This window comes from Protomyctophum parallelum (assembly GCF_964188405.1).
Source record: "Protomyctophum parallelum genome assembly, chromosome: 23".
NCBI lineage: Eukaryota > Metazoa > Chordata > Actinopteri > Myctophiformes > Myctophidae > Protomyctophum > Protomyctophum parallelum.
Window position 1 is genome coordinate 5,236,238 of NC_139715.1, and position 27,802 is coordinate 5,264,039.

Sequence of the window (27,802 nt, forward strand, 5' to 3'; positions counted from 1 at the left end):
TATTTTCCCATGCAACTATTCAGCCAAGTTAATTATCCAACAAGTTGACAACGGTAAAACACACCGTCGGAGCTCCGCGGTAGGTAGAACATATTAGTAAGCCTGTGACATGATCAAAATATAGACATAAATAACAAAGTCAGTCGGAATCGGGATGTATTATTGAGAATTCCACTCTTCAACGTCGGTGCTCGTAGCCTCGTAAAGGCTAAATGGATAACTCATTCAAGGTGAAATACATCCTCTATTGAGAAAACAACAATATATGTTGACAAAGACACTTCATACATTTGGAAACATATTATTTTTATTCAAATCATTATAGTCTTCAGTACATTTCATATTAGTTTAAAAGTAGGCTAACTACAGTTGAATTTAAATGGACTTCTATGGGCTGGCCTGCAGTACACCGTTCTAACGGACCTCAAGTGGGGACGATGTCTCATTTGGGGGCGTGACATTTGTGGTTCCTGTGTGTCTCTATTTCACCTAATTTCTCCTTTCATTTAGAGTTCTCCGTCCGGGGGACGGATTTCCGTCTTGAGGACTTCATATTGGCCATTTATGAGATCAGTGGGAATCTGCAAAAACATTTAATAAGAGGGGTGGGGGGTGTATGAAGCCATGGCCACGGTGTGAATGACATTAAGTCATCAAAACGCAGCATATACTTGCTACTAGTACTAAGAGATCTCTGCAAAGTCCAAATGACCAAGCTTCCATTCACACTCAAATAATATATCGATCAGCTGCTCAGAATGCACCACCCGCTGCTGAATGTAACCCGACACGGTAATACCGAAGTGTTGGGGTGTCGTGACCCGTGCGCACTGCTGCGCAGACAGTAAATAGCAGATCTGCAAGTTCGCAGTGTGTCACGAATGCTACGCGCTGTGAGCTTGTATTTCTGCTATTTGCTGCACGCAACACTGTGCACAATTATAAGTCTGTTGTGCTCGATTCGATGTCCCCCTGCTATTCTGACTTAACACAAAGCGTGCTAACGACTCCCGCAAACTGATTACCCTGTACGCTACGATGATAGCATTGGACGACCTTTTCCTAGACCGACAGTAAATGTTCTCTTATAGCGAGAATCTCTCAGCATACCTCAAAAGAAAGCTTAACTTGTCCACTACAATATTTTATACCGCGCAGAGGGACGGTGGTGTTTTTTCCTCCGAGGTGGAAAGACTGTTGTGACACGGTTAGTGTTGCTGCCCACCTCCCGTAACAACAGCGCATTTGCATTGTTCCATCTTACCGTCGTTGATCATCATGATAAAGAAATAACCGCTCACAGAGGGACGATACAATCTGTGATAGTTTTTTTTTAATTTGAGTATGAAAAAAAAGGAGACAGAAATCTGACCAGCTTTTTTCTTGCTTTAACCCCTGCATATTGTGATGTGTGGGGACAAAACCGGTATATAGCTCAGTCAGGATTTCAATTCCCAATAATAGCAAAAATATTGCTACAACAGTAATATGCCATTAGGCTGGCCCTCTGGAATGAGTTTGGAAATGTAGTGGCGCTCGGGGGTGATTGTGGAAATGTAGTGGCCCTGAAATTGAGTGGCGCTCTGGGGTGAGTGTGGAAATATAGTGGCCCTCTGGAGTGTGTGTGGAACTACAGTGGTCCTCTGGGGTGAGTGTGGACATATAGTGGCCCTCTGGAGTGAGTGTGGAAATATAGTGGCCCTCTGGCGTGAGTGTGGAACTAATAACTATACTACCTACCTAAGCCATTCCAGCGGCAGGCTATGAAAATGGGCAGTGGTGAGGTGGGTTCTGGGAGTGAGGCCAAGTAGCCTGACTAGCTTGTTTTGGGAAGGCTTGTTTTAAGGGCCTTGAGGTGCAAAAAGGTCACTTGATGTGGGCCAGAACCAATTGCGGACCCACGCTCGCACGCATTCACTCATACAGCATTGTTTTTCAGTCTGTTTTCTCAGTCACTGCTATAAGTAGTCTCTCGCTCAGAGAGAGAGAAAAAAACATTTGAAAGTAGAACAATTCAATTTGAAGTGTAGACATTACCTGTCTAAGCAAACATTTACATCTGCAAATTATCTGCAGTTGTAGTTACTACACAACATGTTTTAAGCAGGCCTACTTTCATACTAGAGTCTAGTATGTGAAGAGTCATTTTGGATAAAAAAAATAATAATAAAAGGTTTTCTCAAACTCTGAACAGTTAGTCTTGCCACCATGACTGTCTCTGTGTCAAAAAGACGTACAAATAATTTGTTCAATTCCAACAGCCAGTCAGCAAGTGGATTCATTATATTAATTTAAGTATATAGGCAATATTTTAGGCCAATAAGAAAAAAACTATATATAACAAATATCCCACTCCACACCCCCGGCTGCCGGACTATAGGTCTCCAGTTATTAAAGTCCTATGTTATTCACTTGATTTCAGACCGGAGTCCAGACTACAGGTGAAGATTAACTCTCCAGACTCGTAAGAACTGCAATACCCATGATGCATCACTCCCAGGTGAAGATGAACTCTCCAGACTCAACCATGGACGTTTCTATTAAACAGGAAGCTGAAGAAGTTTCTATTAAACAGGAAGCTGAAGACGTTTCTATTAAACAGGAAGCTGAAGACGTTTCTATTAATCAGGAAGCTGAATATGTTTCTATTAAACAGGAAGCTGAAGATGTTTCTATTAAACAGGAAGCTGAAGACGTTTCTATTAAACAGGAAGCTGAAGACGTTTCTATTAAACAGGAAGCTGAAGATGTTTCTATTAAACAGGAAGCTGAAGATGTTTCTATTAAACAGGAAGCTGAAGACGTTTCTATTAAACAGGAAGCTGAAGATGTTTCTATTAAACAGGAAGCTGAAGATGTTTCTATTAAACAGGAAGCTGAAGACCACCCACACCTCAGTAAGTTTCATGCCTTTCTTTAATATTTTCTGTTCTGTAGGGCTGCCACAATGTCTTATTTTCACTGGACAATAACAATGACAAACTAGAAAATATTGTTCCTGAAGAAACAATGTGGGCTCACTGCAAGCCAAAACATAGTAGTGTAAATAGTACAAATTCAGTTTGACTTGGTATCTCTGTCTGTGTGCTGTGTGGTTGAGTATTTAAGTACAGAGTAGTATAGAGTGCTTAAGTACAGAGGATTTCACTAAGTATAGAGTATAGAGTGTTTAATTGGTTAGCATCTTTCAAACACGTATTTGCAAACAGCAGTCTCCTGTGTCTCCTCTGTGTCTCCTGTGTCTTCAAGGCTGTCTCGTCAAACCATGTGACTCCCATTGAAAATTAATTGCGAGCTTACTACACACAGAGGACACGGGAGACAAAGAGGGGACAGCTGTGTCTTAGGTGTGAACTGCCCCTTACTCTTTACAAAACTGAAACATTACCATTATGTGCAACGTAATTTATATCCAAGTGTGGAAAAATACTTGCTTGGCCGACTGGCAGCGTGAACAAGACATTTTGTGCTGATCGCTCCAGTAGTTTGTGAGATTTGATCACCACAGTATTTTGTGAGATTTGATCGCTACAGTAGTTTGTGAGATTTGGTCACTACAGGGGCAGACTCAAAGACATCTTTACAGATGCACAGACACACAGGCAGACAGATTCACAGACCCAGATGCACAGACACACAGGCAGACAGATTCACAGACACATTTACAGACACGCAGCCACACAGGCAGACAGATTCATCGACCCAGATGCACAGACACATAGGCAGACCGATTCACAGACTCACGGACCCATTTCCAGACGTACAGAGCTATGCAGTGGATTTTTTTTACATAGATTGTTATGTTACCATCGGTCCACATTTCAAGCTTTCATTGTCAAAAGTGCTTATGTTTCATAACGTCATGCACTGTGACTAATTTGCTTCCAAATTAGAGCTTGGGTGTGAAGTATAATTTAAATAATAAGGACCTATAACATAAAATTCAACTTTTGTGTTTTTGGGGCTTCCATATGTGTTTACCAATTTTGAACAATCAGGCTTTCATATCATATGGGTGCTTTAATGGAAATTGCTCTCAGGAACAGCTCAACTGATTTTGTCCTCATCATGCTGGGGCGGCGGTGGCTCAGGGGTAGAGTGCCTGGATGGTAACCGTAAGGTTGCCAGTTCAAACCCGGGCTCCCCCAGAGTTACTGTCGAAGTGTCCTTGAGCAAGACACTGAACCCCTAATTGCTCCCGATGTGCTAGTTCGTGCCTTGCATGGTTTCCGCTGCCATCGGTGTATGAATGGGTGAATGTAATGCACAATCTCTGTAAAGCGCCTTGGATAAAGGCGCTATATAAATGCACCATTTACCATTTATGATGTCATCAATGTCACCCTACTTTGTATAATTCCACCTCTTCTTCAGTCTTCCGTTCCAAATTTGCATTTCCACTTTGTTTACAATGTCCGCCATTGTTGATTTTCCAAGCTGGCATGGAATGGAAACAAGCCTGCTTTTATCTAGCATCAGTATTATAATGACTCAAATATTAAATAATCTGCATATCAGCACCCCCACCACCTCAAGGAAGCTCTGAGAAGGAAGAAAAGTGGTCACGTGACTGGGGTGCGCCATGACACTTTCATGGGAGCCAAACTCACACCGGAAGTGCAATGAATACATGGCAGTGAATGGAGCTGGCTGGACCAGCTCATAACAAACATTATTTATAAACCATTGAGACCTTTTATTTATTGAGACCCGATTTATAGACTCAACTTCGACTTTGTCTGACAAGTCGACTTGGAAAAATCTCAAGTCTTTAATGCCCTAATACACAGTGTACACATTGAAAAGCAACACAGCAGACAATAATGTGTTACATGTCTTCTGTTATTTTCCAGAAGTGATTACTTTACAAAATGTCTCAGTCATTCATAAATAATGTTTGTTCATGAGCTGGTCACTGAGCTCTCATTGACTCCAGTGCATTCTGCAACTTCCGGGTGTAGTTTGGCTCCCATGAAAGTGTCCATGAAACTGTCATGGTGCAGCACAGTCACGTGACCACTTATCTTCCTTCTCAAAGCTTCCTTGCACCACCTCAGGACATTGTGGAATTGCAGCTAAAACTGGTGATTGAGGCTCAAACCATTAGAAATAAGTTTGAGGGACATAGACAATATGATATTAAATATTAAAAACAGTTTTAAAATGCATGTTATCTCTGCTTTAAATTGTTTCAGAATTTCATGATTCAAATGAAATATTTGCTGTAACATCATTATTCATTTTTGTGTTGAAGTAACTAAATAGGCCTATATGACTTCACGTAACTTTTTTTGTATTTTGCTAAAATCTCGCTAAAACTTTCAGAACTGTAGTAACCTGTAGTTAATAACGGTTTAGTCAATCTTATATTGGTAGGTAATAGCTCTCATTTTGTACATGGAACATGGAAGAACAATATATTTACATTTTAGGAATCCAGTGTTGACCATCATGTTATGTTTCTGCTCCTAGACATCCTGCACATGGTTGTGTGTAAAGAGGAGGTTTCTTCTAAACAGGAGAGGAGCCCCAGTCTGCTCAAGGAGGAACCAGAGCCTCCACACATTAAAGATGAACAGGAGGAACTTAAAGAAGAACAGGAGGAACTACTTCAAAGACCAGAGGAAACTGTTGGGTCAACGTTGACATTACTAGCAGTGAAAGGTAACGATGAAAATGATGATGATGATGAAGAAGATATATCTTCCCTCTGTTCTGAAGTTGAAGTTGAACTTGAATCTGACACTGAAGTCACTGAAGACAGTGATGATTGGGAGGAGACAAGTGAAGACGATGATGACGAATGGCATGACAAGAGTTTCAGTTACTCTGGTTCCCTGAAGAAGCACCAGAGTGTGCACACGAGAGAAAAACCTTTCCAATGTAAACATTGTGACAAGAGCTTTGCCTCATCATCCTCTCTGAAGACACACCTCCGTATCCACACTGGAGAAAAACCTTATCAATGTAAACATTGTGACAAGAGTTTCAGAAAGTCATACAAACTGAAGATACACCAGTATATCCACACTGGAGAAAAAACATTCCAATGTACACATTGTGACAAGAGTTTCAGACAGTCAGGTACACTGAAGTCACACCTTCGTGTCCACACAGGAGAAAAACCATTCCAATGTAAACATTGTGACAATAGTTTCAGAGAGTCAGGTGCCCTGAAGACACACCTTCTTGTCCACACTGGAGAAAAGCCATTCCAATGTAAACATTGTGAAAAGAGGTTTAGTGTGTCAGGTAACCTGAAGGCACACCTTCTTGTCCACACTGGAGAAAAACCATTCCATTGTAAACATTGTAACAAGAGTTTTGGTAGGTCAAGTAACCTGAAGGCACACCTTCGTGTCCACACAGGAGAAAAACCATTCCAATGTAAACATTGTGACAAGAGTTTTGGTAAGTCAGGTTCCCTGCAGACACACCTTCTTGTCCACACAGGAGAAAAACCATTCCAATGTAAACATTGTAACAAGAGGTTTAGTATGTCAGGTAACCTGAAGGCACACCTTCGTGTCCACACAGGAGAAAAACCTTTCCAATGTAAACATTGTGACAAGTGTTTCAGTGAGTCATGTTCCCTGAAGACACACCTTCTTGTCCACACTGGAGAAAAACCATTCCAATGTAAACATTGTAACAAGAGGTTTAGTGTGTCAGGTAACCTGAAGGCACACCTTCTTGTCCACACTGGAGAAAAAACATTCCATTGTAAACATTGTAACAAGAGGTTTAGTATGTCAGGTAACCTGAAGGCACACCTTCGTGTCCACACAGGAGAAAAACCTTTCAAATGTAAACATTGTGACAAGAGTTTCAGACGGTTATGTCAACTGAAGATACACCTTCGTGTCCACACAGGAGAAAACCTTACCAATGTAAACATTGTGACATTAGTTGTACCAATAGGGGTGTAATGATACATTTGAACAGCGGTACGATACGTAAGAAGAAAAAAAGACATGTACAGATGTCCTGGGCACTGCATGGGGTCATTCCTAGGACGTCTGGAGACGTCTTGGGCACAAATTGTGTTAAAATTGCTAATTACAATGCACAATGCAAGTGTGGTAAAATGTTGATGGCAGAAGATCCACCAAGGACAGCTCTCCTGGAATCCGAATTATGGAGGTTTGAAAATCCTCTTTTCAACTGCTTTACACCGTGATTATATTTTCAATCCCATAGCTGGAACGGCGGGGCGTTGCCATAGGAACCGGACCAATGTTAAACGCAGCGCTGGGACTCCACCATTATATAGACGGAGTATACGTTGGCGTAAATATACAGACCTGGGATATGGCGTCCCCTAGTGTCGGGGTAGGTATATATACGGACATGGGAAGAAAGAATTAAACTGGTGATCAAGTGTTCCCCACTCTGTACACTTTGTACATAATTAGTGATTTCTTTCCTGTAATGATATATTTTGTTGTTGTTTTGTTATTGATGGCCAGCTTAACACGATGATTTGATTGGCTGATCATCTTCCCATAGCGATGATTTGATTGGCTGATGTACATATTGAGGCTAAAAAAGACCTGAATGACATTTTGTGATGATTTGATTGGCTGAGCATGGAATGTGATGTATAATGATAAGAGCACCCCTCACGTCACATAAGTGTGATTTTTGTTATTCTTCATGTCATGTCTATGAATTGATTGCATTGGGCCTGAATGGAAACAAGACCATAAGGACCTATTTTTTGTGTTCTCCCTTTTGGAATCCGTGTTTGACTGAACTCTGTTGCTGTTATGTCCAATCAATATAACCTAGAAATTACTAAAATGTTACTAATTTGTTAAAAATGTTTTTTTTTCTCCCTCCAATGCATTGGTTGGATTAAAGCAGCTATAAGCAATAATATGTAAACATTTTAATTACCTTTTCTTTCTTTTTTTCAGACAGCAGCAATGGGTAGAACGCTCCCAAACAAAATGTAGTCTCTGTGACACATCTAGGGGCCGCAATCTGCATTCAAAGATTTGCCCTAGAAGCTTTGTCATTGGTCGATTTGCCTGTCTGTTACCTGATTGGTTAGTCATTGCGAACTTTTCTTTTTCTCGACCAATGACAAAGCTTCTAGGAACATCTTTGAATGCAGATTACCGCCCCTAGATGTGTCACAGAGACTACATTTTGTTTGGGAGCGTTCTACCCATTGCTGGCTAAAAAAGTAATTAAGATTTCGACATATTGCTTATAGCAGCTTTAATACATTTGTATGCGTACTCATTAAGATAAATACTTGTCTGATTGGTTTGACCTGTTAAATGTATTACATCATACTTTACCTGCGGAAATGAAATGCGCAGCATTGTTGAAATTAAACATTGTAATTGTACCTTTTCAATGCAGATATATCTGAAAATAATATTTGGAGCAGCCAATAAAGTTTTACCCCCACCCTCCCCAATTTAGTTGGACCAGGGGGAGCTGACTTGGACCAGCATGATGCAATAACGATCGGTGGGGTCACGGATGGTTTTGACCCTATTGCATCATGCATGTTCCTCATGTATGTTCCTCTCTTCTGAGGTCTCTGCAACATCTTTAGGGGCTATATTTATGTTGTGTTATTTGTTAACTCAAGCGTTCAAGTTGAATAAAAGGTCAATATATAGAAAGTAATGTATAAACAACTTTACCTTGTATTTAGTTTTTAGATTCTCCCATTTTTTCGAAGCCTGTTTGGAAGTGGCATCCCCTCCATTTGTTTAATGATGAAGCTGTTATGGAAATATGCCAGGGTTTAGTTGAAACGTTTTGCTCGCAATAAATCAATACACGTATAGGTATGCTTTTATGCTACTGCGTGGACCAGTAGCTATTGGCCTAAATACATCATGTCAAGAAGACCTAGACGCAATAAGCCTAAAATAGGTGACATTTTGGTGTGGTAGGCCCATTTACTAAACGGCATTTGTTTTATTCATCTCAATTATCAGTGAAGTATGCAAATGTAATTGCTTGTTGGTTGAGTGTGACATGTACAAAGGTGAGTGTTGGTGGATGGCAAGTTCAACATGGAAATAAATAATACTTAAGGCTCATACATAGTCTGGATTTTCGGTGGTTAGGTGACCACCGAACTACAACATGACGTCACGAGCCGCGGTGAAGAGCAAACCACCGCCACCGCTCCAGCCCTTCTCTCTGTTTTTACTCACCACCGCTCAACGTTATTTCAGCTCCAGTGGTCAGCTCACCACCGGAGCGGTGGTCACCTCACCACCGAAAATCCAGACTATGAATAGGCCTTTACTCCCAAGCTTCTGATGAAGAATTCCTTTTGTTGGAAATGAACATAATATTCATATTTTGCCCTGAGCATGATAAGCTCTCTGGTGCCAGAGGCAGTCCCTGTGAAATATCCAAAGTTTCAATTCATAAGTCTGTGTTGGATATGGTAGACTATTTGATACACAACATAAGACAATATAAAAAAGGGAACATTAAAATAACTTAACTCAACACCTAAAATCATCTGTGCAGGCACACGTTACCCTTTAGTTTGTAGTTATATTGCATTGCATCGTGTATATGTTTGTGTGACATGTGGATTTCATTAATAGCCTATCCACAATTCATGGACATTTAAAAGGGACCATATGTAAAGTATACAAACATTACTGGGGGTTCCCAGAGGGGCTAACACAGACAGTAGGCTATATGAAACAGTAAATTGGTAGAAAAAACCAGTGTAGGCCTATGTGTGATGTGTGTGAGTGGAAGAGTGGAAAACCTTTTGAACTGTTAGATTTGATCCATTAAATGGTTTCTATATTATAAGTTTATATTTAAAATATGATTTAGTGAAGTACTTTGATGAGATCACAGTAGGCCTATAGCTGTTCCATTGTATTACACGGTACCATGGCTCCCCCTAGCGGCCGTCTATGGTATGTGCACCGTGCACGCTTCCAGCAGCAGCGCTAGACTGCGCAATGTGCGCATGTGCAAAACCCAATGAGCGTTGGTGTGAATGTTTGTTATTAATATACAAAGAAAACTAAAAGGTTTCGTTTGAAAACAGTGTCGTCGTCTTAGCAGCTCAACCCTGAAACACAGCAGGTAAGATGAACTGATTCACCCAATTGTTTTTACTACGTTACGTTTATAGTTTATATTATTGACTTTTTTTTAACATGGAACGATTCACGAGTCGTCTTTCTCTCATATCTGCTTGTTTGTAATACATGTCTCCGTAAACAAGCAGTAGTTATACTAGCAGCAGTAATAATATTGTAACTTGTTTGTTATAAACAAGCAGTAGTTAATACTAGCAGCAGTAATACTATTGTAATTGTTTGTTCTAAACAAGATCGCTCCTCCAAAGGGAGCTATATAGCTCTCTTGGCTACGTGGCTTAATTTGTAGCCCTCCAAGCAGAACCCAATGGTACTGAAGTTTCTGACATTTTTGACGACGCAGACCATGGGGTCCTGTTCCAGCAGTAACCTGCCACCTGGTACGCGAACATACATAAAACCTAAACACCGTTTTTACGGCCTGTCTGCGCTCTTTGACGACTTTTTTTTCGTTACATCAGTGTGTTGTACTTTTGTAGTGGATAGTGGATGGGGGGGGGGGGTAATGTACCCATTCTACAGTATGTAGAATGGGTACATTTCAAACAAATGCACAGGCCAATAATACAAAAACTGCTTATTTGAGGACGAAACTATGAAAAGCACTAAGACTCGTTTACATCAGGGTCCTCCATTTTCAATTCATGAGAACATTTAAAGACATAGAAAAAGGGGGTACAAAAGGAAATCATTATATTTAGGCTATAGGATGGTTCTGTTATGACTTCTCTGCATGTTGTAGTGTTTAGATGGTTCTGCTATGACTTCTCTGCATGTTGTAGTGTTTAGATGGTTCTGTTATGACTTCTCCTCTCCATGCTGTAGTGTTTAGATGGTTCTGTTATGACTTCTCCTCTGCATGTTGTAGTGTTTAGATGGTTCTGTTATGACTTCTCCTCTGCATGCTGTAGTGTTTAGATGGTTCTGTTATGACTTCTCCTCTGGATGCTGTAGTATTTAGATGGTTCTGTTATGTCTTCTCCTCTGCATGTTGTAGTATTTAGATGGTTCTGTTATGACTTCTCCTCTGCATGCTGTAGTATTTTGATGGTTATGTTATGACTTCCCCTCTGCATGCTGTAGTATTTAGACGGTTCTGTTATGACTTCTCCTCTGCATGCTGTATTGTTTAGATAATTCTGTTATGACTTCTCCTCTGCATGCTGTAGTATTTAGATGGTTCTGTTATGACTTCTCCTCTGGATGCTGCAGTATTTAGATGGTTCTGTTATGACTTATCCTCTGGATGCTGTAGTATTTAGATGGTTCTGTTATGACTTCTCCTCTCCATGTTGTATTTAGATGGTTCTGTTATGTCTTCTCCTCTGCATGCTGTAGTATTTAGATGGTTCTGTTATGACTTCTCCTCTGCATGTTGTAGTATTTAGATGGTTCTGTTATGACTTCTCCTGCATGCTGTAGTGTTTAGATGGTTCTGTTATGACTTCTCCTCTGCATGTTGTAGTATTTAGATGGTTCTGTTATGACTTCTCCTCTGCATGTTGTAGTATTTAGATGGTTCTGTTATGACTTCACCTCTGCATGCTGTAGTATTTTGATGGTTCTGTTATGACTTCCCCTCTGCATGCTGTAGTATTTAGACGGTTCTGTTATGACTTCTCCTCTGCATGCTGTAGTGTTTAGATAATTCTGTTATGACTTCTCCTCTGCATGCTGTATTTAGATGGTTCTGTTATGACTTCTCCTCTGGATGCTGCAGTATTTAGATGGTTCTGTTATGACTTCTCCTCTGCATGCTGTAGTGTTTAGATGGTTCTGTTATGACTTCTCCTCTGCATGCTGTAGTGTTTAGATGGTTCTGTTATGACTTCTCCTCTGGATGCTGTAGTATTTAGATGGTTCTGTTATGACTTCTCCTCTGCATGTTGTAGTGTTTAGATGGTTCTGTTAAGACTTCTCCTCTGCATGCTGTAGTGTTTAGATGGTTCTGTTATGACTTCTCCTCTGCATGCTGTAGTATTTAGATGGTTCTGTTAAGACTTCTCCTCTGGATGCTGTAGTATTTGGATATAGGCCTACAGTTAAATAAAGTAAAAAAGGGAAAAACATGACTTTGACTTTGTTATGGAGGCCAGTTTCGAATCGCAGCTCTCAAGTTAAAAAAGTGTGGGCACCCCTGCTGTACTCTGTCGTCATCCAGGGGCCACATGCGGCCCCCACCTTCACTTCATGTGGCCCTCAGGTTAATGTCAGAATACTGATATATTATTGATTCGCAAACATGACCCGCTTTAATTACTTCAGTCTAATTAGTAGCTTAATTAGTAGTATTAAAATTATATTGTCTTTTTTATGTCCAATGTATTTGTATTTAGTTTATAAAGTTAATATCATCATTTTTCGTCCGTGGTCGAGATCATGGATTTCACAATGTGACGCCAGACTTCCCAGTCCTTCATTGTCATCCCCAGTTCCTGCCTACTGATGCGTGTGTCCCTAGCGATGACATCAGGGAACAACAGTTTTCTACCTCTGGTCTGCTTTGAGGCAGGACTCCAGAGAAGAAGGGAAGATATAACCTCATTGTCAGCGCTGTAGCAGTGGCCGGCAAACTGTGTTCTTCTGAATTGGACTAGTGAAGAAACACGGGGAAGGTTGCCGTATATCAGATTAGTCGATGGGTGGCTCTTCCAAGACAGAATAACATACAGTTAACATACAACCTCTAATTGAAAGCAGTTGATAGGCTAAATGTTACAATTCAGAAAATAGCAACAAAAATCGTATCAAGCCTTGCACACACCGTCTGCGAACGCCGCTCGTCAAAACAGCCGCCTCCGTTATTTTCAATGAACCTATCGCACACCGGTGGCGTCCGACGCACGTTCACGCCTCGCCTGACGCTCCGATACGCAACTGTTCTATGTTCCAGGCGTTGCCGCGTCGCTGCGCACCCGGTGTGTGTTGGGCTTTATTATACATCATTCATATATCATGTCATTAACAACTGAATTGATGTGATTGGTTGGTTACATTTACAATAGCCTATTTGGCAGACATAGACACACACGGGGACTACAAAGTTCACGCCCCCAAATGAGACAGCGGCCCCACTTCTGGTCCGTTTCAACAATGTACTGCAGCTGTCAATCATAGACTGTAAAAAATATGGACAAAGCGTTCCCCGGGTCTAACATGAACGTAAAATGAAGCCTGTAATAATATGCTAATTCCTGATGTAAGTCGCCATCTTTGGTACCAGCTGGCCATTGGCTGGCTCCGTTTTGTATACCAGCTGGTCATTGGCTGCCCAGACAACGAGGCGGGACTTCCCCCCTTCTTCTCTGTTGGTTTTTATTTTGACTCGAGTGGGAGGGGAATCCCGATCATAGACTGTAATGGTAGCCACGCCCCTCAGAACATACGCGATGTTTTTTTTTCTTTATGGTCATTTTTTTAATTAATGGGACCATAATTTTCCAAAAAGAATATTATGACATTAGAAATGAGACTTTAAACTAGTGACTGGAAGAAGAAAGTATTCATGACCATGTTTATTAAGGTAATACAGTCTAGGTGAAGTTGGGCCAAAATACATGGGCCTCTATGGAGCTATGGGGCTTTTTGGGTCCGGTCCAGCGCCACAACAGGCCATTATATGAACTACCGATTTCAAATGAGGCTTCACGAAATATCTGGCTGACTGCCCCCCTGCTGTCAATGCAATCCCTATGAGAGGCATCATAAAATACCCTCATTTCACAGGTCCATTACTGAGGCTGTAGCTATTATTTTGTGTTCTAATAAAGTTTCCCATAATATGTTTGATTTGTCCTTTTCAATGTCACATACCTGCCATCTGAATATACAACCCACAATATACTATAATTTACTCCATCAGAGATTCAAAAGTGCTAGCATTGTAAATCTCAAGTTAAAGGCGTCCCACGGTATATACGTCACGGTCGCATCCCTTGAGGTTTTCAATACCCAGATATATTTGTTGTGTTTCGTTTTATATAATATGACCAATTATTAATACTCATCTGGAGAATTCACTATAGGTAGTTGAAAATGTCAGGATACGCCACTCCTCCATTAACCTGGGTTATTTTCCCATGCAACTATTCAGCCAAGTTAATTATCCAACAAGTTGACAACGGTAAAACACACCGTCGGAGCTCCGCGGTAGGTAGAACATATTAGTAAGCCTGTGACATGATCAAAATATAGACATAAATAACAAAGTCAGTCGGAATCGGGATGTATTATTGAGAATTCCACTCTTCAACGTCGGTGCTCGTAGCCTCGTAAAGGCTAAATGGATAACTCATTCAAGGTGAAATACATCCTCTATTGAGAAAACAACAATATATGTTGACAAAGACACTTCATACATTTGGAAACATATTATTTTTATTCAAATCATTATAGTCTTCAGTACATTTCATATTAGTTTAAAAGTAGGCTAACTACAGTTGAATTTAAATGGACTTCTATGGGCTGGCCTGCAGTACACCGTTCTAACGGACCAGAAGTGGGGACGATGTCTCATTTGGGGGCGTGACATTTGTGGTTCCTGTGTGTCTCTATTTCACCTAATTTCTCCTTTCATTTAGAGTTCTCCGTCCGGGGGACGGATTTCCGTCTTGAGGACTTCATATTGGCCATTTATGAGATCAGTGGGAATCTGCAAAAACATTTAATAAGAGGGGTGGGGGGTGTATGAAGCCATGGCCACGGTGTGAATGACATTAAGTCATCAAAACGCAGCATATACTTGCTACTAGTACTAAGAGATCTCTGCAAAGTCCAAATGACCAAGCTTCCATTCACACTTAAATAATATATCGATCAGCTGCTCAGAATGCACCACCCGCTGCTGAATGTAACCCGACACGGTAATACCGAAATGTTGGGGTGTCGTGACCTGTGCGCACCGCTGCGCAGACAGTAAATAGCAGATCTGCAAGTTCGCAGTGTGTCACGAATGCTACGCGCTGTGAGCTTGTATTTCTGCTATTTGCTGCACGCAACACTGTGCACAATTATAAGTCTGTTGTGCTCGATTCGATGTCCCCCTGCTATTCTGACTTAACACAAAGCGTGCTAACGACTCCCGCAAACTGATTACCCTGTACGCTACGATGATAGCATTGGACGACCTTTTCCTAGACCGACAGTAAATGTTCTCTTATAGCGAGAATCTCTCAGCATACCTCAAAAGAAAGCTTAACTTGTCCACTACAATATTTTATACCGCGCAGAGGGACGGTGGTGTTTTTTCCTCCGAGGTGGAAAGACTGTTGTGACACGGTTAGTGTTGCTGCCCACCTCCCGTAACAACAGCGCATTTGCATTGTTCCATCTTACCGTCGTTGATCATCATGATAAAGAAATAACCGCTCACAGAGGGACGATACAATCTGTGATAGTTTTTTTTTAATTTGAGTATGAAAAAAAAGGAGACAGAAATCTGACCAGCTTTTTTCTTGCTTTAACCCCTGCATATTGTGATGTGTGGGGACAAAACCGGTATATAGCTCAGTCAGGATTTCAATTCCCAATAATAGCAAAAATATTGCTACAACAGTAATATGCCATTAGGCTGGCCCTCTGGAATGAGTTTGGAAATGTAGTGGCGCTCTGGGGTGAGTGTGGAAATGTAGTGGCCCTGAAATTTAGTGGCGCTCTGGGGTGAGTGTGGAAATATAGTGGCCCTCTGGAGTGTGTGTGGAACTATAGTGGTCCTCTGGGGTGAGTGTGGACATATAGTGGCCCTCTGGAGTGAGTGTGGAAATATAGTGGCCCTCTGGCGTGAGTGTGGAACTAATAACTATACTACCTACCTAAGCCATTCCAGCGGCAGGCTATGAAAATGGGCAGTGGTGAGGTGGGTTCTGGGAGTGAGGCCAAGTAGCCTGACTAGCTTGTTTTGGGAAGGCTTGTTTTAAGGGCCTTGAGGTGCAAAAAGGTCACTTGATGTGGGCCAGAACCAATTGCGGACCCACGCTCGCACGCATTCACTCATACAGCATTGTTTTTCAGTCTGTTTTCTCAGTCACTGCTATAAGTAGTCTCTCGCTCAGAGAGAGAGAAAAAAACATTTGAAAGTAGAACAATTCAATTTGAAGTGTAGACATTACCTGTCTAAGCAAACATTTACATCTGCAAATTATCTGCAGTTGTAGTTACTACACAACATGTTTTAAGCAGGCCTACTTTCATACTAGAGTCTAGTATGTGAAGAGTCATTTTGGATAAAAATAATAATAATAAAAGGTTTTCTCAAACTCTGAACAGTTAGTCTTGCCACCATGACTGTCTCTGTGTCAAAAAGACTTACAAATAATTTGTTCAATTCCAACAGCCAGTCAGCAAGTGGATTCATTATATTAATTTAAGTATATAGGCAATATTTTAGGCCAATAAGAAAAAAACTATATATAACAAATATCCCACTCCACACCCCCGGCTGCCGGACTATAGGTCTCCAGTTATTAAAGTCCTATGTTATTCACTTGATTTCAGACCGGAGTCCAGACTACAGGTGAAGATTAACTCTCCAGACTCGTAAGAACTGCAATACCCATGATGCATCACTCCCAGGTGAAGATGAACTCTCCAGACTCAACCATGGACGTTTCTATTAAACAGGAAGCTGAAGAAGTTTCTATTAAACAGGAAGCTGAAGACGTTTCTATTAAACAGGAAGCTGAAGACGTTTCTATTAATCAGGAAGCTGAATATGTTTCTATTAAACAGGAAGCTGAAGATGTTTCTATTAAACAGGAAGCTGAAGACGTTTCTATTAAACAGGAAGCTGAAGACGTTTCTATTAAACAGGAAGCTGAAGATGTTTCTATTAAACAGGAAGCTGAAGATGTTTCTATTAAACAGGAAGCTGAAGACGTTTATATTAAACAGGAAGCTGAAGATGTTTCTATTAAACAGGAAGCTGAAGATGTTTCTATTAAACAGGAAGCTGAAGACCACCCACACCTCAGTAAGTTTCATGCCTTTCTTTAATATTTTCTGTTCTGTAGGGCTGCCACAATGTCTTATTTTCACTGGACAATAACAATGACAAACTAGAAAATATTGTTCCTGAAGAAACAATGTGGGCTCACTGCAAGCCAAAACATAGTAGGCCTAGTGTAAATAGTACAAATTCAGTTTGACTTGGTATCTCTGTCTGTGTGCTGTGTGGTTGAGTATTTAAGTACAGAGTAGTATAGAGTGTTTAAGTACAGAGGATTTCACTAAGTATAGAGTATAGAGTGTTTAATTGGTTAGCATCTTCCAAACACGTATTTGCAAACAGCAGTCTCCTGTGTCTCCTCTGTGTCTCCTGTGTCTTCAAGGCTGTCTCGTCAAACCATGTGACTCCCATTGAAAATTAATTGCGAGCTTACTACACACAGAGGACACGGGAGACAAAGAGGGGACAGCTGTGTCTTAGGTGTGAACTGCCCCTTACTCTTTACAAAACTGAAACATTACCATTATGTGCAACGTAATTTATATCTAAGTGTGGAAAAATACTTTTGAAAAAGACATTTGGTGCTGATCGCTCCAGTAGTTTGTGAGATTTGATCACCACAGTATTTTGTGAGATTTGATCGCTACAGTAGTTTGTGAGATTTGGTCACTACAGAGGCAGACTCAAAGACATCTTTACAGATGCACAGACACACAGGCAGACAGATTCACAGACCCAGATGCACAGACACACAGGCAGACAGATTCACAGACCCATTTACAGACACGCAGCCACACAGGCAGACAGATTCATCGACCCAGATGCACAGACACATAGGCAGACCGATTCACAGACTCACAGACCCATTTCCAGACGTACAGAGCTATGCAGTGGATTTTTTTTACATAGATTGTTATGTTACCATCGGTCCACATTTCAAGCTTTCATTGTCAAAAGTGCTTATGTTTCATAACGTCATGCACTGTGACTAATTTGCTTCCAAATTAGAGCTTGGGTGTGAAGTATAATTTAAATAATAAGGACCTATAACATAAAATTCAACTTTTTTGTTTTTGGGGCTTCCATATGTGTTTACCAATTTTGAACAATCAGGCTTTCATATCATATGGGTGCTTTAATGGAAATTGCTCTCAGGAACAGCTCAACTGATTTTGTCCTCATCATGCTGGGGCGGCGGTGGCTCAGGGGTAGAGTGCCTGGATGGTAACCGTAAGGTTGCCAGTTCAAACCCGGGCTCCCCCAGAGTTACTGTCGAAGTGTCCTTGAGCAAGACACTGAACCCCTAATTGCTCCCGATGTGCTAGTTGGTGCCTTGCATGGATTCCGCTGCCATCGGTGTATGAATGGGTGAATGTAATGCACAATCTCTGTAAAGCGCCTTGGATAAAGGCGCTATATAAATGCACCATTTACCATTTACCATTTATGATGTCATCAATGTCACCCTACTTTGTATAATTCCACCTCTTCTTCAGTCTTCCGTTCCAAATTTGCATTTCCACTTTGTTTACAATGTCCGCCATTGTTGATTTTCCAAGCTGGCATGGAATGGAAACAAGCCTGCTTTTATCTAGCATCAGTATTATAATGACTCAAATATTAAATAATCTGCATATCAGCACCCCCACCACCTCAAGGAAGCTCTGAGAAGGAAGAAAAGTGGTCACGTGACTGGGGTGCGCCATGACACTTTCATGGACACTTTCATGGGAGCCAAACTCACACCGGAAGTGCAATGAATACATGGCAGTGAATGGAGCTGGCTGGACCAGCTCATAATAAACATTATTTATAAACCATTGAGACCTTTGTCATATAATCGGTTCAGGAATATAAATTAAGACATATCACAGGTTGTTTTCTAATCACTTACTTTTCGATGTGCACAGAGTGCACAGTCTATAATTTTATCTGAGGATCTAAACAGCAGCAGATATCCCCGCCGCATAAAACGATTTATAGACTCGACTTCGACTTTGTCTGACAAGTCGACTTGGAAAAATCTCAAGTCTTTAATGCCCTAATACACAGTGTACACATTGAAAAGCAACACAGCAGACAATAATGTGTTACATGTCTTCTGTTATTTTCCAGAAGTGATTACTTTACAAAATGTCTCAGTCATTCATAAATAATGTTTGTTCATGAGCTGGTCACTGAGCTCTCATTGACTCCAGTGCATTCTGCAACTTCCGGGTGTAGTTTGGCTCCCATGAAAGTGTCCATGAAACTGTCATGGTGCAGCACAGTCACGTGACCACTTATCTTCCTTCTCAAAGCTTCCTTGCACCACCTCAGGACATTGTGGAATTGCAGCTAAAACTGGTGATTGAGGCTCAAACCATTAGAAATAAGTTTGAGGGACATAGACAATATGATATTAAATATTAAAAACAGTTTTAAAATGCATGTTATCTCTGCTTTAAATTGTTTCAGAATTTCATGATTCAAATGAAATATTTGCTGTAACATCATTATTCATTTTTGTGTTGAAGTAACTAAATATATGACTTCACGTAACCTTTTTTGTATTTTGCTAAAATCTCGCTAAAACTTTCAGAACTGTAGTAACCTGTAGTTAATAACGGTTTAGTCAATCTTATATTGGTAGGTAATAGCTCTCATTTTGTACATGGAACATGGAAGAACAATATATTTACATTTTAGGAATCCAGTGTTGACCATCATGTTATGTTTCTGCTCCTAGACATCCTGCACATGGTTGTGTGTAAAGAGGAGGTTTCTTCTAAACAGGAGAGGAGCCCCAGTCTGCTCAAGGAGGAACCAGAGCCTCCACACATTAAAGATGAACAGGAGGAACTTAAAGAAGAACAGGAGGAACTACTTCAAAGACCAGAGGAACCTGTTGGGTCAACGTTGACATTACTAGCAGTGAAAGGTAACGATGAAAATGATGATGATGATGAAGAAGATATATCTTCCCTCTGTTCTGAAGTTGAAGTTGAACTTGAATCTGACACTGAAGTCACTGAAGACAGTGATGATTGGGAGGAGACAAGTGAAGACGATGATGACGAATGGCATGACAAGAGTTTCAGTTACTCTGGTTCCCTGAAGAAGCACCAGAGTGTGCACACGAGAGAAAAACCTTTCCAATGTAAACATTGTGACAAGAGCTTTGCCTCATCATCCTCTCTGAAGACACACCTCCGTATCCACACTGGAGAAAAACCTTATCAATGTAAACATTGTGACAAGAGTTTCAGAAAGTCATACAAACTGAAGATACACCAGTATATCCACACTGGAGAAAAAACATTCCAATGTACACATTGTGACAAGAGTTTCAGACAGTCAGGTACACTGAAGTCACACCTTCGTGTCCACACAGGAGAAAAACCATTCCAATGTAAACATTGTGACAATAGTTTCAGAGAGTCAGGTGCCCTGAAGACACACCTTCTTGTCCACACTGGAGAAAAGCCATTCCAATGTAAACATTGTGAAAAGAGGTTTAGTGTGTCAGGTAACCTGAAGGCACACCTTCTTGTCCACACTGGAGAAAAACCATTCCATTGTAAACATTGTAACAAGAGTTTTGGTAGGTCAAGTAACCTGAAGGCACACCTTCGTGTCCACACAGGAGAAAAACCATTCCAATGTAAACATTGTGACAAGAGTTTTGGTAAGTCAGGTTCCCTGCAGAGACACCTTCTTGTCCACACAGGAGAAAAACCATTCCAATGTAAACATTGTAACAAGAGGTTTAGTATGTCAGGTAACCTGAAGGCACACCTTCGTGTCCACACAGGAGAAAAACCTTTCCAATGTAAACATTGTGACAAGTGTTTCAGTGAGTCATGTTCCCTGAAGACACACCTTCTTGTCCACACTGGAGAAAAACCATTCCAATGTAAACATTGTAACAAGAGGTTTAGTGTGTCAGGTAACCTGAAGGCACACCTTCTTGTCCACACTGGAGAAAAAACATTCCATTGTAAACATTGTAACAAGAGTTTCGGGCGGTTATGTCAACTGAACATACACCTTCGTGTCCACACAGGAGAAAAACCATTCCAATGTAAACATTGTGACAAGAGTTTCAGTGAGTCAGGTTCCCTGAAGACACACCTTCTTGTCCTCACTGGAGAAAAACCATTCCAATGTAAACATTGTGACAAGAGTTTTGGTAAGTCAGGTAACCTGAAGAGACACCTTCTTGTCCACACAGGATAAAAACCAATCCAATGTAAACATTGTAACAAGAGGTCTAGGGGTCGATTTAGGACTTCTATGTTACTTACTTCTATATTACTAATCTAATTACAGTATTATGATCTGGGGGCGTGTAGTATGTCATATTGCAATTTTGGGCATGTTAAGAAGCGCTTTTGACACCCCGCGGAGTGCGCAAAACGGCCTTGAATTAGTCATGGGTGTGTTTAAGGCGTGTTTGAGACGTACCCAATCAACATGTCCGTACTATTCTCTTTACCAGTCAGCTGATGTCACATACGGAATGCGCACTTTGGGGGTCGTGGTATGACATTTCTTCAGGCTGGCACCATAGAAGACATGACATGCCTTTGTCACATTTGGGTTAATTATTCCTATTGCACTGCATGCTGTCACCTTTATGCCTCAAAAGAACAGACCCACCTTTCAGATCGGAATGGAATTGCGAGTAGATAGCAGCATATTGGCAAATTGCCAATCCATGCGTAATTAATTAATTCGATAACGATAGAACCATGTACCATACAGCGAATGAAAGCAAGATTCATAAGGAATATGGAGATTTTTACATTTAATAAAACGGTTGAGAAATGAGAGAACCATGAGTGTTTATAGGCTAATATCAACGTTTTTTTATGAAAGACCAAACGGGCTGTGAACTTGAAGAGCTCAATCACCATCCCGACACGGAAGAAATATAGCCTAGTGCATGCATGTAGGCCTATATGCACTGTTGCAGTTGCACACAGTAGCCTACACACGCTCTTTATTTGTTTCTATTGAAAAACACCAGTAAAATAACGTTTATTATATTTTATTTCATTCAAGTCACGACGAAGGAATGAGTTGAATGCGTGCTGCGTAATGCTGTGGCCCCGATGGTATGGTCTTCGCTGAGTTCGCTCGTAGCATTTTATTGAAGAAGACTTGAATCGGGTGTGATACAGCATATGAAAGCACATTTCCCACGGATTATGGAGATGTTTTTATTTATTTTTAAGGTTGAGAAATGAAAGAATTATGGCCGTTTCTAATCTCAACATTTTTTTTAAAATGACGCAAAACTGCCATGTCTCATAGAAACAAGTAAATAGGTCTATAAAAATAAGCGCATATAACAGGGGTCTGTAACCTATTTTAAATGAAGTGCCATGTTTTTATTTTCTAAATAGTGAGTCTGCCATATCCAGATTAATTTGAATGACACCACATTAAAATAAAAAAACATATTTTGATTGTCCACAAATATAAAGTTCTTCCTTCTTTTTAAATATGTTCTTGCACATTGTTATAATGATCATTATATATCCCCCTGCAGTCAGAGTTCATAGTTTTAATGAATGAATGTGATGCATTGTGAGCTGGTATAGATCTGCTATTTTCAAAAGTAATCTTTTTATTTAATTTTTGGATTAGCTGTCCTTAGTTGGGCAAATGCATTCATCTGGGGATCCTTGACATGGGAATGTGCTGTGTGACGATCACTGGTTTAAACAACATTAGGAGAAAAGCCCAAATAACCACTTTAGAAACAAGAAAAGCAACCACACAAAGCAACTTTACAGAAAAATAAGCCGCTTATAATAAACAGACATGGCAACACTCTACCAGCCTTCCAGAGCCGCTCAAGTGTCAAATCAAACAGTGCTTTTTGCGTTTATGAGGTGGTCAGACCCACGTCTAATCGTTATGCGCTGAGTGTCTTTAGGTCAAGGGGCTTAATAGCAAATTGCGCAAAGCGAGAATAATTAACATATGGACACTCCCACAATGCTAAAATATTCAGGGACGCGGTATGCCAAATGTGTGTGCGTTCAACACGGGCCGAGTGCGTTCAACACGGGCCGATATGCCTTTCATAATACGAATGTGCGCAGAGCGAGGCCAATTTATGTATCACGACCTGGTAAACTGCACCTTCAAAATCGACCTGTTAGTATGTCAGGTAACCTGAAGGCACACCTTCGTGTCCACACAGGAGAAAAACCTTTCCAATGTAAACATTGTGACAAGTGTTTCAGTGAGTCAGGTTCCCTGAAGACACACCTTCTTGTCCACACTGGAGAAAAACCATTCCATTGTAAACATTGTAACAAGAGTTTCAGACGGTTATGTCAACTGAAGATACACCTTCGTGTCCACACAGGAGAAAACCTTACCAATGTAAACATTGTGACATTAGTTGTACCAATAGGGGTGTAATGATACATTTGAACAGCGGTACGATACGTAAGAAGAAAAAAAGACATGTACAGACGTCCTGGGCACTGCATGGGGTCATTCCTAGGACGTCTGGAGACGTCTTGGGCACAAATTGTGTTAAAATTGCTAATTACAATGCACAATGCAAGTGTGGTAAAATTTTGATGGCAGAAGATCCACCAAGGACAGCTCTCCTGGAATCCAAATTATGGAGGTTTGAAAATCCTCTTTTCAACTGCTTTACACCGTGATTATATTTTCAATCCCATAGCTGGAACGGCGGGGCGTTGCCATAGGAACCGGACCAATGTTAAACGCAGCGCTGGGACTCAACCATTATATAGACGGAGTATACGTTGGCGTAAATATACAGACCTGGGATATGGCGTCCCCTAGTGTCGGGGTAGATATATATACGGACATGGGAAGAAAGAATTAAACTGGTGATCACCCCCCTCCTAACGTGTTCCCCACTCTGTACATATAGTGTTTTTTTTTACATAATTAGTGATTTCTTTCCTGTAATGATATATTTTGTTGTTGTTATTGATGTCCATCATTGTCTTTGTGTGAACACAAACACGATTTGATTGGCTGATCATCTTCCCATAGCGATGATTTGATTGGCTGATGTACATATTGAGGCTAAAAAGACCTGAATGACATTTTGTGATGATTTGATTGGCTGAGCATGGAATGTGATGTATAATGATAAGAGCACCCCTCACGTCACATAAGTGTGATTTTTGTTATTCTTCATGTCATGTCTATGAATTGATTGCATTGGGCCTGAATGGAAACAAGACCATAAGGACTTATTTTTTGTGTTCTCCCTTTTGGAATCCGTGTTTGACTGAACTCTGTTGCTGTTATGTCCAATCAATATAACCTAGAAATTACTAAAATGTTACTAATTTGTTAAAAATGTTTTTTTTCTCCCTCCAATGCATTGGTTGGATTAAAGCAGCTATAAGCAATAATATGTCAACATTTTAATTACCTTTTCTTTCTTTTTTTCAGACAGCCAGCAATGGGTAGAACGCTCCCAAACAAAATGTAGTCTCTGTGACACATCTAGGGGCCGCAATCTGCATTCAAAGATTTTTACTAGAAGCTTTGTCATTGGTCGATTTGCCTGTCTATTTCCCAATTGGTTAGTCATTGCGACCGTTTCTTTTTCTCGACCAATGACAAAGCTTCTAGGAACATCTTTGAATGCAGAAAACGGCCCCTAGATGTGTCACAGAGACTACATTTTGTTTGGGAGCGTTCTACCCATTGCTGGCTGTCTGAAAAAAAAAGAAAAAAAGGGCATTAAGATTTTGTTATATTATTGCTTATAGCAGCTTTAACACATTTGTATGCGTACTCATTAAGATAAATACTTGTCTGATTGGTTTGACCTGTTAAATGTATTACATCATACTTTACTTGCGGAAATGAAATGCACAGCATTGTTGAAATTAAACATTGTAATTGTACCTTTTCATTGCAAATGTATCTGAAAATAATATTTGCAGCAGCCAATAAAGTTTTACCCCCACCCTCCCCAATTTAGTCTACATGCCAATGAAGTCCTCCGCACACACGTCTATGTGTAGTCACTGGCACTGCTGTTGTATCCTACTGAGCGGAGCCCATGCTGCAGCTCACCTAAAAGGAGCTGTGATTGCCTCTTTCTCTGGAATGTTCATTAGGGAAGTTCGAAATTTGTCCATTTAAATATAATCGGTAACCACTTGAGTAGAAGTATTCAAGTTTGTTAAGTACTCAACAACTATACCCCCCCCCCCCCTCTCTCCCCGCATTAGGGGAGTTATAAACAGCCTCATACATGACTGTATTAACCCATTGATGCCTGAGGCCGAATCTGGGAACGCCTTCTAGGGCCTGACCTAAGGTTTCTGAAAACCTTCAAATTCTGATGATTTTTTTTTAAATAGTTATGTTGCTACATGTATAGCAATAGCTGATGAGACACAGAGAGCGCGCCGGCCAATTAGTGAGCAAGCAGAGCGCGCAAGTCCTTTCGACCGCTGTAAACTGTCAAATCTCAGTATCTCTGTGAAGGAACGTTTGAAATGTATAATTTTTAGATGTAACTATTTGCTACCTACCTACTTTATGCATATAAACACCTAGTATTATTAAGTATGATTCAAGTTTCTATCTATATAAGTTTGGGTGAAGAGATAGTCATACATATACACACCACATACTCTGGTCCCAGCAGATCAGGCACAACTTGCTATTTTATTTTTACTGATTATGTATATAGTATACGTATGACTAGCTCTAAATGATGACGTAAGAGATATGGTCATTTGTGGTCGTTTGGTCGCAGCAAAGCAGCCATAATACTATATAGGCATATACTATATAGAGTATATATATAGTATATAGGCATATACTATATACGTATACATATATACTATATAGAGTGTGTAGTTGTAAGTTGATTAGCGGTATACTGTGGTTACTTTGCGCCAAAAAACGTGACAGCTGTCCCGCCATTTGATGTTTATGCAAGAAAACAGCAAATCTGTGCCTGGTTTGCTGGGACCAAACGACCACAAATGACCATATTTCTTACGTCATCATTAAGAGCTAGTCATACATATACACACCACGTACTCTGGTCCCAGCAGATCAGGCACAATTTGCTATTTTTTTTTTACTGATTATGTATATAGTAGCCTATACGTATGACTAGCTCTAAATTATGACGTAAGAAATATATATAGTACATAGGCATATACTATATACGTATACATATATATACTCTATACTCTATACTGTATAAAGTGTGTAGTTGTAAGTTGATTAGCGGTATACTGTGGTTACTTTGCGCCAAAAACCGTGACAGCTGTCCCGCCGTTTGATGTTTATGCAAGAAAACAGCAAATCTGTGCCTGGTTTGCTGGGACCAAATGACCACAAATGACCATATTTCTTACGTCATCATTAAGAGCTAGTCATACATATACACACCACGTACTCTGGTCCCAGCAGATCAGGCACAATTTGCTATTTTATTTTGACTGATTATCTATATAGTATACGTATGACTAGCTCTAAATGATGACGTAAGAAATATGGTCATTTGTGGTCATTTGGTCCCAGCAAAACAGGCACAGATTTGATGTTTTTCTGCATAAACATCGAATGGCGGGACAGCTGTCACGGCGGAAGAGACCGGGCGAAAACATTACTTGCGCGCTCTGCTTGCGCAAGTAATAAGCCTAAAATAGGTGACATTTTGGTGTGGTACAGTAGGCCCATTTACTAAACAGCATTTGTTTTATTCATCTCCTTAATTATCAGTGAAGTATGCAAATGTAATTGCTTGTTGGTTGAGTGTGACATGTACAAAGGTGAGTGTTGGTGGATGGCAAGTTCAACATGGAAATAAATAATACTTAAGGCTCATACATAGTCTGGATTTTCGGTGGTTAGGTGACCACCGAACTACAACATGACGTCACGAGCCGCGGTGAAGAGCAAACCACCGCCACCGCTCCAGCCCTTCTCTCTGTTTTTACTCACCACCGCTCAACATTATTTCAGCTCCAGTGGTCAGCTCACCACCGGAGCGGTGGTCACCTCACCACCGAAAATCCAGACTATGAATAGGCCTTTACTCCCAAGCTTCTGATGAAGAATTCCTTTTGTTGGAAATGAACATAATATTCATATTTTGCCCTGAGCATGATAAGCTCTCTGGTGCCAGAGGCAGTCCCTGTGAAATATCCAAAGTTTCAATTCATAAGTCTGTGTTGGATATGGTATAGACTATTTGATACACAACATAAGACAATATAAAAAGGGAACATTAAAATAACTTAACTCAACACCTAAAATCATCTGTGCAGGCACACATTACCCTTTAGTTTGTAGTTATATTGCATTGCATCGTGTATATGTTTGTGTGACATGTGGATTTCATTAATAGCCTATCCACAATTCATGGACATTTAAAATGGACCCTATGTAAAGTATACAAACTTTACTGGGGGTTCCCAGAGGGGCTAACACAGACAGTAGGCTATATGAAAAAGTTAATTGGTAGAAAAAAATGGTGTAGTGTAGGCCTATGTGTGATGTGTGTGAGTGGAAAACCTTTTGAACTGTAGTATAGCTGTTTCACTGTATTACACGGTAGGCTACCATGGCTCCCGCTAGCGGCCGACTATGGTATGTGCACCGTGCACGCTTCCAGCAGCAGCAGCGCTAGACTGCGCAATGTGCGCATGTGCAAAACCCTGTGAGCGTTGGTGTGAATGTTTGTTATTAATATACAAAGAAAACTAAAAGGTTTCGTTTGAAAACAGTG